This window comes from Sturnus vulgaris, unplaced genomic scaffold (genome assembly GCF_052056855.1).
Source record: "Sturnus vulgaris isolate bStuVul1 unplaced genomic scaffold, bStuVul1.hap1 Scaffold_182, whole genome shotgun sequence".
NCBI lineage: Eukaryota > Metazoa > Chordata > Aves > Passeriformes > Sturnidae > Sturnus > Sturnus vulgaris.
In genome coordinates this window covers 209,722-220,000 of record NW_028276116.1, presented here as the reverse complement: position 1 = coordinate 220,000, position 10,279 = coordinate 209,722, and positions in this window count along the sequence as shown.

Sequence of the window (10,279 nt, the reverse complement as noted above, 5' to 3'; positions counted from 1 at the left end):
CCTGTTGCCCTCGGCCGGCCTTTGGACGTGGCGGCCTAATGCTGGGTAGACCTGTTGCCCTCGGCCGGCAGTGTTACCGGCCGGCCTAATGCTGGGTAGACCTGTTGCCCTCGGCCCGCCGTGTTACCGGCCAGCCGAATGCTGGGTAGACCTGTTGCCCTCGGCCGGCCTTTGTACCTGACGGCCGAATGCTGGGTAGACCTGTTGCCCTCGGCCGGCCTTTGGACGTGGCGGCCGAATGCTGGGTAGACCTGTTGCCCTCGGCCGGCCTTTGTACCTGACGGCCGAATGCTGGGTAGACCTGTTGCCCTCTGCCGGCCGGCCTAATGCTGGGTAGACCTGTTGCCCTCGGCCGGCCTTTGGACGTGGCGGCCTAATGCTGGGTAGACCTGTTGCCCTCGGCCGGCCTTTGGACGTGGCGGCCGAATGCTGGGTAGACCTGTTGCCCTCGGCCGGCCTTTGGACGTGGCGGCCGAATGCTGGGTAGACCTGTTGCCCTCGGCCGGCCTTTGGACGTGGCGGCCGAATGCTGGGTAGACCTGTTGCCCTCGGCCGGCCTTTGGACGTGGCGGCCGAATGCTGGGTAGACCTGTTGCCCTCGGCCGGCCTTTGTACGTGGCGGCCGAATGCTGGGTAGACCTGTTGCCCTCGGCCGGCCTTTGGACGTGGCGGCCTAATGCTGGGTAGACCTGTTGCCCTCGGCCGGCCTTTGGACGTGGCGGCCGAATGCTGGGTAGACCTGTTGCCCTCGGCCGGCCTTTGGACGTGGCGGCCGAATGCTGGGTAGACCTGTTGCCCTCGGCCGGCAGTGTTACCGGCCGGCCTAATGCTGGGTAGACCTGTTGCCCTCGGCCCGCCGTGTTACCGGCCAGCCGAATGCTGGGTAGACCTGTTGCCCTCGGCCGGCCTTTGTACCTGACGGCCGAATGCTGGGTAGACCTGTTGCCCTCTGCCGGCCGTCTTTCCGGCTGGCCTAATGCTGGGTAGAACTGTTGCCCTCGGCCGGCCCTGGTACCGGCCGGCCTAATGCTGGGTAGACCTGTTGCCCTCGGCCGGTCTTTGTCTCTGGCCGCCCGCGGCGTGGTAGTCCTGTTACCGTCGGCCGGCCTTGCAGCCCGGCCGCCGCGCGATGGCGCCCCGTCTCTTCCATCGGACGCGCGGCCCCCTTGTCGTCTCTGCAGCGGCGAGCACGCCTTCGGCGGTCGGCCTGCACGTCCGGCATGACCGCGGGCACTGGCAGCCCAGCAGGCAGCCCTGCTCTCGCGTCTTCTTCCCCCCGGCGAAAGGCGGGGCGTGAAGGCGGGCGACTTTCGGTCCCAGCCGTGCCCAGGTGTCCCTGCCGGCTCCGTGCGCCAGCATCCACTGGCGAGCTCCGCCGGCCTCTTCCCCAGCCGCGGCCCCTGTCCGCTCCGCCGTCATGGTGCCGGCACCCCACTTCCCCAAGCGCTCCCCGACAGGAGCAGGCAGCGTTGTCGCGCCCCCTCCCCGTGCTCGAATGGACCGCGGCCCTGCTCCGGGCTTCATTTCTGCAGCGCGCTCGCTCGCTCGCTCGCGCGCTCCCTCCCTCCCCCCCCCCTCCCCCCTCCCCCCGGCCGCCCGCCCGCCGCGCTGCCGCCCTGCCGCAGGCTTGAGCGGCGCCGGGGCGGAGGAGGAAGGAACGCCACCAAAGCAAAAGGCTCCGAGAAAGCTGAACAGAGAGCTTCTTTGACCAGGGACAGACGGCGCCAATCATCCCGCCGCCATCCCTGCTTGTGCACCAGGCTCTCCGCCTGCCGACCTCGGCATCAGCCTCCCGCCGCCGCCGTGTAAACTGCCCGGTGGGACCGTGGGCGGGGGCAGGAAGAGGCTGAAAGTGCTGCCAGGGAGGCTGATGGCGGAGGGCGGGGTCGCCCCCAACCGACAATGGGCAGGGCCCGAGGCAGTCTGAAAGCGCTGCCAGGGAGGCTGAGGGCGGGGGGCGGGGCGCCCCCAGCCGACAATGGGCAGGGGCCCGAGGCAGTCTGAAAGCGCTGCCAGGGAGGCTGAGGGCGGGGGGCGGGGCGCCCCCAGCCGACAATGGGCAGGGGCCCGAGAGAGTCTGAAAGCGCTGCCAGGGAGGCTGACGGCGGGGGGCAGGGCGCCCCCAGCCGACAATGGGCAGGGGCGGGGAAAGTCTGAAAGCGCTGCATGGGAGGTTGATGGCGGAGGGCGGGCTCGCCCCCAGCGTTAATGGGTGGCTGCGGAAGACGGGGCAGGGACAGGGAGAGGGCAGGCGGCTTCGTGCCGGCCCCGGGCGCCTCGACAGCGAGCCCTCACGGCCCCCCAAACCCGCGCCGAGGCCCCAAGAGCTCTGCAGACCTTCCGCGGAAGAACCGGCCCGAAAGCGGCCACCCGCTTGCCGACGGCGGCGCCGGTCGCCTCGATGCAGCCGCCTCCGTGGGGCGGGAAGGGGCAGGGCGAGTTGTGCCAGGGCGCGGCGGCTTTGGGCCGAGTTTCGCTGCACGTACGTGCTTCCCCTGGCTGTGCTGCGGCCCGTGAGGTTCTGTTTTGTGGGGGGGGGGGCTCTGTAGGTAGGGTCTCTGGGGGACGGGGGAGGAGGCGTGGGGTAGGGAGGACGCCGTTTGGGGGGGTCAGTGTGTCAGCAGGGCGAGAACCGGGCACAGGCCCTCCGTCAGCTCGGCTGTGGGCCCAAAGGGATCACAAATAAGATTTGGCAAGAGTTTTGTTTTCCGGAAAAGATTTTCTTTCCGAGTAAATAGAAGAGGCAATCATTCAAAAAAGGCAAAGAGGAAATGAAACAAATCAAATCAAATCAAAACAAAACAAAACAAAACAAAACGAAATAAAATAAAATAATAAAATGAAATGAAAAGAAATGAAATGAAATGATGAAATAAAATGTTGTCGAAAATATGTCTTGGTCTTGAAATCGATTCTGCCGGGCGGGGCAAGGCTGCTGGAGCACTTGGGCTCCGGAGCGTTAAGAGGCTGTGGGGTTTCCCCGGCTCCGAGATGGTACAAGGATGCCTCGTCTACCCGGATCCGCGAAACGTGGCCCGTCCCGCGGCGGCCAGGTCGACGCGGCTCCGGGGCCGGTGGCGTGGGACCGCCGTCGCCGGCGAAGGCGCAGCGGCGGCGGCCGTGGCCGCGACGACCAGGTCTACACGACTCCGGGAAACTTGGCCGGTCCCGCGGCGGCCAGGTCTACTGGGCTCCGGGATGGGCGGCCGCCGTGGCCGCGGCGACCAGGTCTACCCGCCTCCGGGACCGGCGGCGTGGGTCCGCCGTCGAGGGCGAGGGCGCTGCGACGGCCGCGGCGACCGGGTCTACCTAGCTCCGGTGCGACCCGGGCTGCGTGCAGCATGGCGAAGGTAGACCTGTGGTCCGCATCACGGCGTGGGCAGACCTGGTGTCCGCAGCATGGAGCGGGTAGACATGTTGTCCGCCGCATGGAGTGGGTAGACCTGTTGTCCGCGTAATGGAGTAGTTAGACCTGGTGTCCGCAGCTTGGAGTGGGTAGACCTGTTGTCCGCAGCAAGCCGTGGGTAGACCGGTTGTCCGCAGCAAGCCGTGGGTAGACCTGGTGTCCGCAGCATGCCCTGGGTAGACCTGGTGTCCGCAGCTTGGTAGACCTGTTGCCCGATTCATGCCCTGGGTAGACCTGTTGTCCGCAGCAAGCCGTGGGTAGACCTGGTGTCCGCAGCATGCCCTGGGTAGACCTGGTGTCCGCAGCTTGGTAGACCTGTTGCCCGTTTCATGGCTGGGTAGACCTGGTGTCCGCAGCATGCCCTGGGTAGACCTGGTGTCCGCAGCTTGGTAGACCTGTTGCCCGTTTCATGGCTGGGTAGACCTGGTGTCCGCAGCAAGCCGTGAGTAGACCTGTTGCCCGTTTCATGGCTGGGTAGACCTGGTGTCCGCAGCATGCCCTGGGTAGACCTGGTGTCCGCAGCTTGGTAGACCTGTTGCCCGTTTCATGGCTGGGTAGACCTGGTGTCCGCAGCAAGCCGTGAGTAGACCTGTTGCCCGTTTCATAGCTGGGTAGACCTGGTGTCCGCAGCATGCCCTGGGTAGACCTGGTGTCCGCAGCTTGGTAGACCTGTTGCCCGTTTCATGGCTGGGTAGACCTGTTGTCCGCAGCAAGCCGTGGGTAGACCTGGTGCCCGCAGCTTGGTAGACCTGTTGCCCGATTCATGGCTGGGTAGACCTGTTGTCCGCAGCATTGAGTTGGTAGACCTGGTGTCCGCAGCATGCCCTGGGTAGACCTGGTGTCCGCAGCTTGGTAGACCTGTTGCCCGTTTCATGGCTGGGTAGACCTGTTGTCCGCAGCATTGAGTTGGTAGACCTGGTGTCCGCAGCATGCCCTGGGTAGACCTGGTGTCCGCAGCTTGGTAGACCTGTTGCCCGTTTCATGGCTGGGTAGACCTGGTGTCCGCAGCAAGCCGTGAGTAGACCTGTTGCCCGTTTCATGGCTGGGTAGACCTGGTGTCCGCAGCATGCCCTGGGTAGACCTGGTGTCCGCAGCTTGGTAGACCTGTTGCCCGTTTCATGGCTGGGTAGACCTGGTGTCCGCAGCAAGCCGTGAGTAGACCTGTTGCCCGTTTCATGGCTGGGTAGACCTGGTGTCCGCAGCATGCCCTGGGTAGACCTGGTGTCCGCAGCTTGGTAGACCTGTTGCCCGTTTCATGGCTGGGTAGACCTGGTGTCCGCAGCATGCCCTGGGTAGACCTGGTGTCCGCAGCTTGGTAGACCTGTTGCCCGATTCATGGCTGGGTAGACCTGTTGTCCGCAGCATTGAGTTGGTAGACCTGGTGTCCGCAGCATGCCCTGGGTAGACCTGGTGTCCGCAGCTTGGTAGACCTGTTGCCCGTTTCATGGCTGGGTAGACCTGTTGTCCGCAGCATTGAGTTGGTAGACCTGGTGTCCGCAGCATGCCCTGGGTAGACCTGGTGTCCGCAGCTTGGTAGACCTGTTGCCCGTTTCATGGCTGGGTAGACCTGGTGTCCGCAGCAAGCCGTGAGTAGACCTGTTGCCCGTTTCATGGCTGGGTAGACCTGGTGTCCGCAGCATGCCCTGGGTAGACCTGGTGTCCGCAGCTTGGTAGACCTGTTGCCCGATTCATGCCTGGGTAGACCTGGTGTCCGCAGCAAGCCGTGAGTAGACCTGTTGCCCGTTTCATGGCTGGGTAGACCTGGTGTCCGCAGCATGCCCTGGGTAGACCTGGTGTCCGCAGCTTGGTTGACCTGTTGCCCGTTTCATGGCTGGGTAGACCTGGTGTCCGCAGCAAGCCGTGGGTAGACCTGGTGTCCGCAGCCTGGTAGACCTGTTGCCCGATTCATGCCTGGGTAGACCTGTTGTCCGCAGCATTGAGTTGGTAGACCTGGTGTCCGCAGCATGCCCTGGGTAGACCTGGTGTCCGCAGCATTGAGTGGGTAGACCTGTTGCCCGTTTCATGGCTGGGTAGACCTGTTGTCCGCAGCTTGGTAGACCTGTTGCCCGTTTCATGGCTGGGTAGACCTGGTGTCCGCAGCAAGCCGTGAGTAGACCTGTTGCCCGTTTCATGGCTGGGTAGACCTGGTGTCCGCAGCATGCCCTGGGTAGACCTGGTGTCCGCAGCTTGGTAGACCTGTTGCCCGATTCATGGCTGGGTAGACCTGTTGTCCGCAGCATTGAGTTGGTAGACCTGGTGTCCGCAGCATGCCCTGGGTAGACCTGGTGTCCGCAGCTTGGTAGACCTGTTGCCCGTTTCATGGCTGGGTAGACCTGTTGTCCGCAGCATTGAGTTGGTAGACCTGGTGTCCGCAGCATGCCCTGGGTAGACCTGGTGTCCGCAGCTTGGTAGACCTGTTGCCCGTTTCATGGCTGGGTAGACCTGTTGTCCGCAGCATTGAGTTGGTAGACCTGGTGTCCGCAGCATGCCCTGGGTAGACCTGGTGTCCGCAGCTTGGTAGACCTGTTGCCCGTTTCATGGCTGGGTAGACCTGTTGTCCGCAGCTTGGTAGACCTGTTGCCCGTTTCATGGCGGGGTAGACCTGGTGTCCGCAGCAAGCCGTGAGTAGACCTGTTGCCCGTTTCATGGCTGGGTAGACCTGGTGTCCGCAGCATGCCCTGGGTAGACCTGGTGTCCGCAGCTTGGTAGACCTGTTGCCCGTTTCATGGCTGGGTAGACCTGGTGTCCGCAGCATGCCCTGGGTAGACCTGGTGTCCGCAGCTTGGTAGACCTGTTGCCCGTTTCATGGCTGGGTAGACCTGTTGTCCGCAGCATTGAGTGGGTAGACCTGTTGCCCGTTTCATGGCTGGGTAGACCTGGTGTCCGCAGCAAGCCGTGGGTAGACCTGGTGTCCGCAGCTTGGTAGACCTGTTGCCCGATTCATGCCTGGGTAGACCTGTTGTCCGCAGCATTGAGTTGGTAGACCTGGTGTCCGCTGCATACCCTGGGTAGACCTGGTGTCCGCAGCTTGGTAGACCTGTTGCCCGTTTCATGGCTGGGTAGACCTGTTGTCCGCAGCATTGAGTTGGTAGACCTGTTGCCCGTTTCATGGCTGGGTAGACCTGTTGTCCGCAGCTTGGTAGACCTGTTGCCCGATTCATGGCTGGGTAGACCTGGTGTCCGCAGCAAGCCGTGAGTAGACCTGTTGCCCGTTTCATGGCTGGGTAGACCTGGTGTCCGCAGCATGCCCTGGGTAGACCTGGTGTCCGCAGCTTGGTAGACCTGTTGCCCGTTTCATGGCTGGGTAGACCTGGTGTCCGCAGCAAGCCGTGAGTAGACCTGTTGCCCGTTTCATGGCTGGGTAGACCTGTTGTCCGCAGCAAGCCGTGGGTAGACCTGGTGTCCGCAGCTTGGTAGACCTGTTGCCCGTTTCATGGCTGGGTAGACCTGGTGTCCGCAGCATTGAGTTGGTAGACCTGGTGTCCGCTGCATACCCTGGGTAGACCTGGTGTCCGCAGCTTGGTAGACCTGTTGCCCGTTTCATGGCTGGGTAGACCTGTTGTCCGCAGCATTGAGTTGGTAGACCTGTTGCCCGTTTCATGGCTGGGTAGACCTGTTGTCCGCAGCTTGGTAGACCTGTTGCCCGATTCATGGCTGGGTAGACCTGGTGTCCGCAGCAAGCCGTGAGTAGACCTGTTGCCCGTTTCATGGCTGGGTAGACCTGTTGTCCGCAGCAAGCCGTGGGTAGACCTGGTGTCCGCAGCTTGGTAGACCTGTTGCCCGTTTCATGGCTGCGTAGACCTGGTGTCCGCAGCATGCCCTGGGTAGACCTGGTGTCCGCAGCTTGGTAGACCTGTTGCCCGTTTCATGGCTGGGTAGACCTGTTGTCCGCAGCATTGAGTTGGTAGACCTGTTGCCCGTTTCATGGCTGGGTAGACCTGTTGTCCGCAGCTTGGTAGACCTGTTGCCCGATTCATGGCTGGGTAGACCTGGTGTCCGCAGCAAGCCGTGAGTAGACCTGTTGCCCGTTTCATGGCTGGGTAGACCTGTTGTCCGCAGCAAGCCGTGGGTAGACCTGGTGTCCGCAGCTTGGTAGACCTGTTGCCCGTTTCATGGCTGGGTAGACCTGGTGTCCGCAGCATGCCCTGGGTAGACCTGGTGTCCGCAGCTTGGTAGACCTGTTGCCCGTTTCATGGCTGGGTAGACCTGGTGTCCGCAGCATGCCCTGGGTAGACCTGGTGTCCGCAGCTTGGTAGACCTGTTGCCCGTTTCATGGCTGGGTAGACCTGTTGTCCGCAGCAAGCCGTGGGTAGACCTGGTGTCCGCAGCTTGGTAGACCTGTTGCCCGATTCATGCCTGGGTAGACCTGTTGTCCGCAGCAAGCCGTGGGTAGACCTGGTGTCCGCAGCTTGGTAGACCTGTTGCCCGTTTCATGGCTGGGTAGACCTGTTGTCCGCAGCATTGAGTTGGTAGACCTGTTGCCCGTTTCATGGCTGGGTAGACCTGGTGTCCGCAGCATTGAGTGAGTAGACCTGTTGCCCGTTTCATGGCTGGGTAGACCTGGTGTCCGCAGCAAGCCGTGAGTAGACCTGTTGCCCGTTTCATGGCTGGGTAGACCTGGTGTCCGCAGCATGCCCTGGGTAGACCTGGTGTCCGCAGCTTGGTAGACCTGTTGCCCGTTTCATGGCTGGGTAGACCTGTTGTCCGCAGCATTGAGTTGGTAGACCTGTTGTCCGCAGCAAGCCGTGGGTAGACCTGGTGTCCGCAGCATGCCCTGGGTAGACCTGGTGTCCGCAGCTTGGTAGACCTGTTGCCCGTTTCATGGCTGGGTAGACCTGTTGTCCGCAGCAAGCCGTGGGTAGACCTGGTGTCCGCAGCATTGAGTGAGTAGACCTGTTGCCCGTTTCATGGCTGGGTAGACCTGGTGTCCGCAGCAAGCCGTGAGTAGACCTGTTGCCCGTTTCATGGCTGGGTAGACCTGGTGTCCGCAGCATGCCCTGGGTAGACCTGGTGTCCGCAGCTTGGTAGACCTGTTGCCCGTTTCATGGCTGGGTAGACCTGTTGTCCGCAGCAAGCCGTGGGTAGACCTGGTGTCCGCAGCTTGGTAGACCTGTTGCCCGTTTCATGGCTGGGTAGACCTGTTGTCCGCAGCATTGAGTTGGTAGACCTGTTGTCCGCAGCAAGCCGTGGGTAGACCTGGTGTCCGCAGCATGCCCTGGGTAGACCTGGTGTCCGCAGCTTGGTAGACCTGTTGCCCGATTCATGCCTGGGTAGACCTGGTGTCCGCAGCAAGCCGTGGGTAGACCTGGTGTCCGCAGCATGCCCTGGGTAGACCTGGTGTCCGCAGCTTGGTAGACCTGTTGCCCGTTTCATGGCTGGGTAGACCTGGTGTCCGCAGCAAGCCGTGAGTAGACCTGTTGCCCGATTCATGGCTGGGTAGACCTGTTGTCCGCAGCATGCCCTGGGTAGACCTGGTGTCCGCAGCTTGGTAGACCTATTGCCCGTTTCATGGCTGGGTAGACCTGGTGTCCGCAGCAAGCCGTGAGTAGACCTGTTGCCCGTTTCATGGCTGGGTAGACCTGGTGTCCGCAGCATGCCCTGGGTAGACCTGGTGTCCGCAGCTTGGTAGACCTGTTGCCCGTTTCAAGGCTGGGTAGACCTGGTGTCCGCAGCTTGGTAGACCTGTTGCCCGTTTCATGGCTGGGTAGACCTGTTGTCCGCAGCTTGGTAGACCTGTTGCCCGTTTCATGGCTGGGTAGACCTGGTGTCCGCAGCATGCCCTGGGTAGACCTGGTGTCCGCAGCTTGGTAGACCTGTTGCCCGTTTCATGGCTGGGTAGACCTGTTGTCCGCAGCAAGCCGTGAGTAGACCGGTTGCCCGTTTCATGGCTGGGTAGACCTGTTGTCCGCAGCATGCCCTGGGTAGACCTGGTGTCCGCAGCTTGGTAGACCTGTTGCCCGTTTCATGGCTGGGTAGACCTGTTGTCCGCAGCATTGAGTGGGTAGACCTGTTGCCCGTTTCATGGCTGGGTAGACCTGGTGTCCGCAGCAAGCCGTGGGTAGACCTGGTGTCCGCAGCTTGGTAGACCTGTTGCCCGTTTCATGGCTGGGTAGACCTGTTGTCCGCAGCATTGAGTTGGTAGACCTGGTGTCCGCTGCATACCCTGGGTAGACCTGGTGTCCGCAGCTTGGTAGACCTGTTGCCCGTTTCATGGCTGGGTAGACCTGTTGTCCGCAGCATTGAGTTGGTAGACCTGTTGCCCGTTTCATGGCTGGGTAGACCTGTTGTCCGCAGCTTGGTAGACCTGTTGCCCGATTCATGGCTGGGTAGACCTGGTGTCCGCAGCAAGCCGTGAGTAGACCTGTTGCCCGTTTCATGGCTGGGTAGACCTGTTGTCCGCAGCAAGCCGTGGGTAGACCTGGTGTCCGCAGCTTGGTAGACCTGTTGCCCGTTTCATGGCTGGGTAGACCTGTTGTCCGCAGCAAGCCGTGGGTAGACCTGGTGTCCGCAGCTTGGTAGACCTGTTGCCCGATTCATGCCTGGGTAGACCTGTTGTCCGCAGCAAGCCGTGGGTAGACCTGGTGTCCGCAGCTTGGTAGACCTGTTGCCCGTTTCATGGCTGGGTAGACCTGTTGTCCGCAGCATTGAGTTGGTAGACCTGTTGCCCGTTTCATGGCTGGGTAGACCTGGTGTCCGCAGCATTGAGTGAGTAGACCTGTTGCCCGTTTCATGGCTGGGTAGACCTGGTGTCCGCAGCAAGCCGTGAGTAGACCTGTTGCCCGTTTCATGGCTGGGTAGACCTGGTGTCCGCAGCATGCCCTGGGTAGACCTGGTGTCCGCAGCTTGGTAGACCTGTTGCCCGTTTCATGGCTG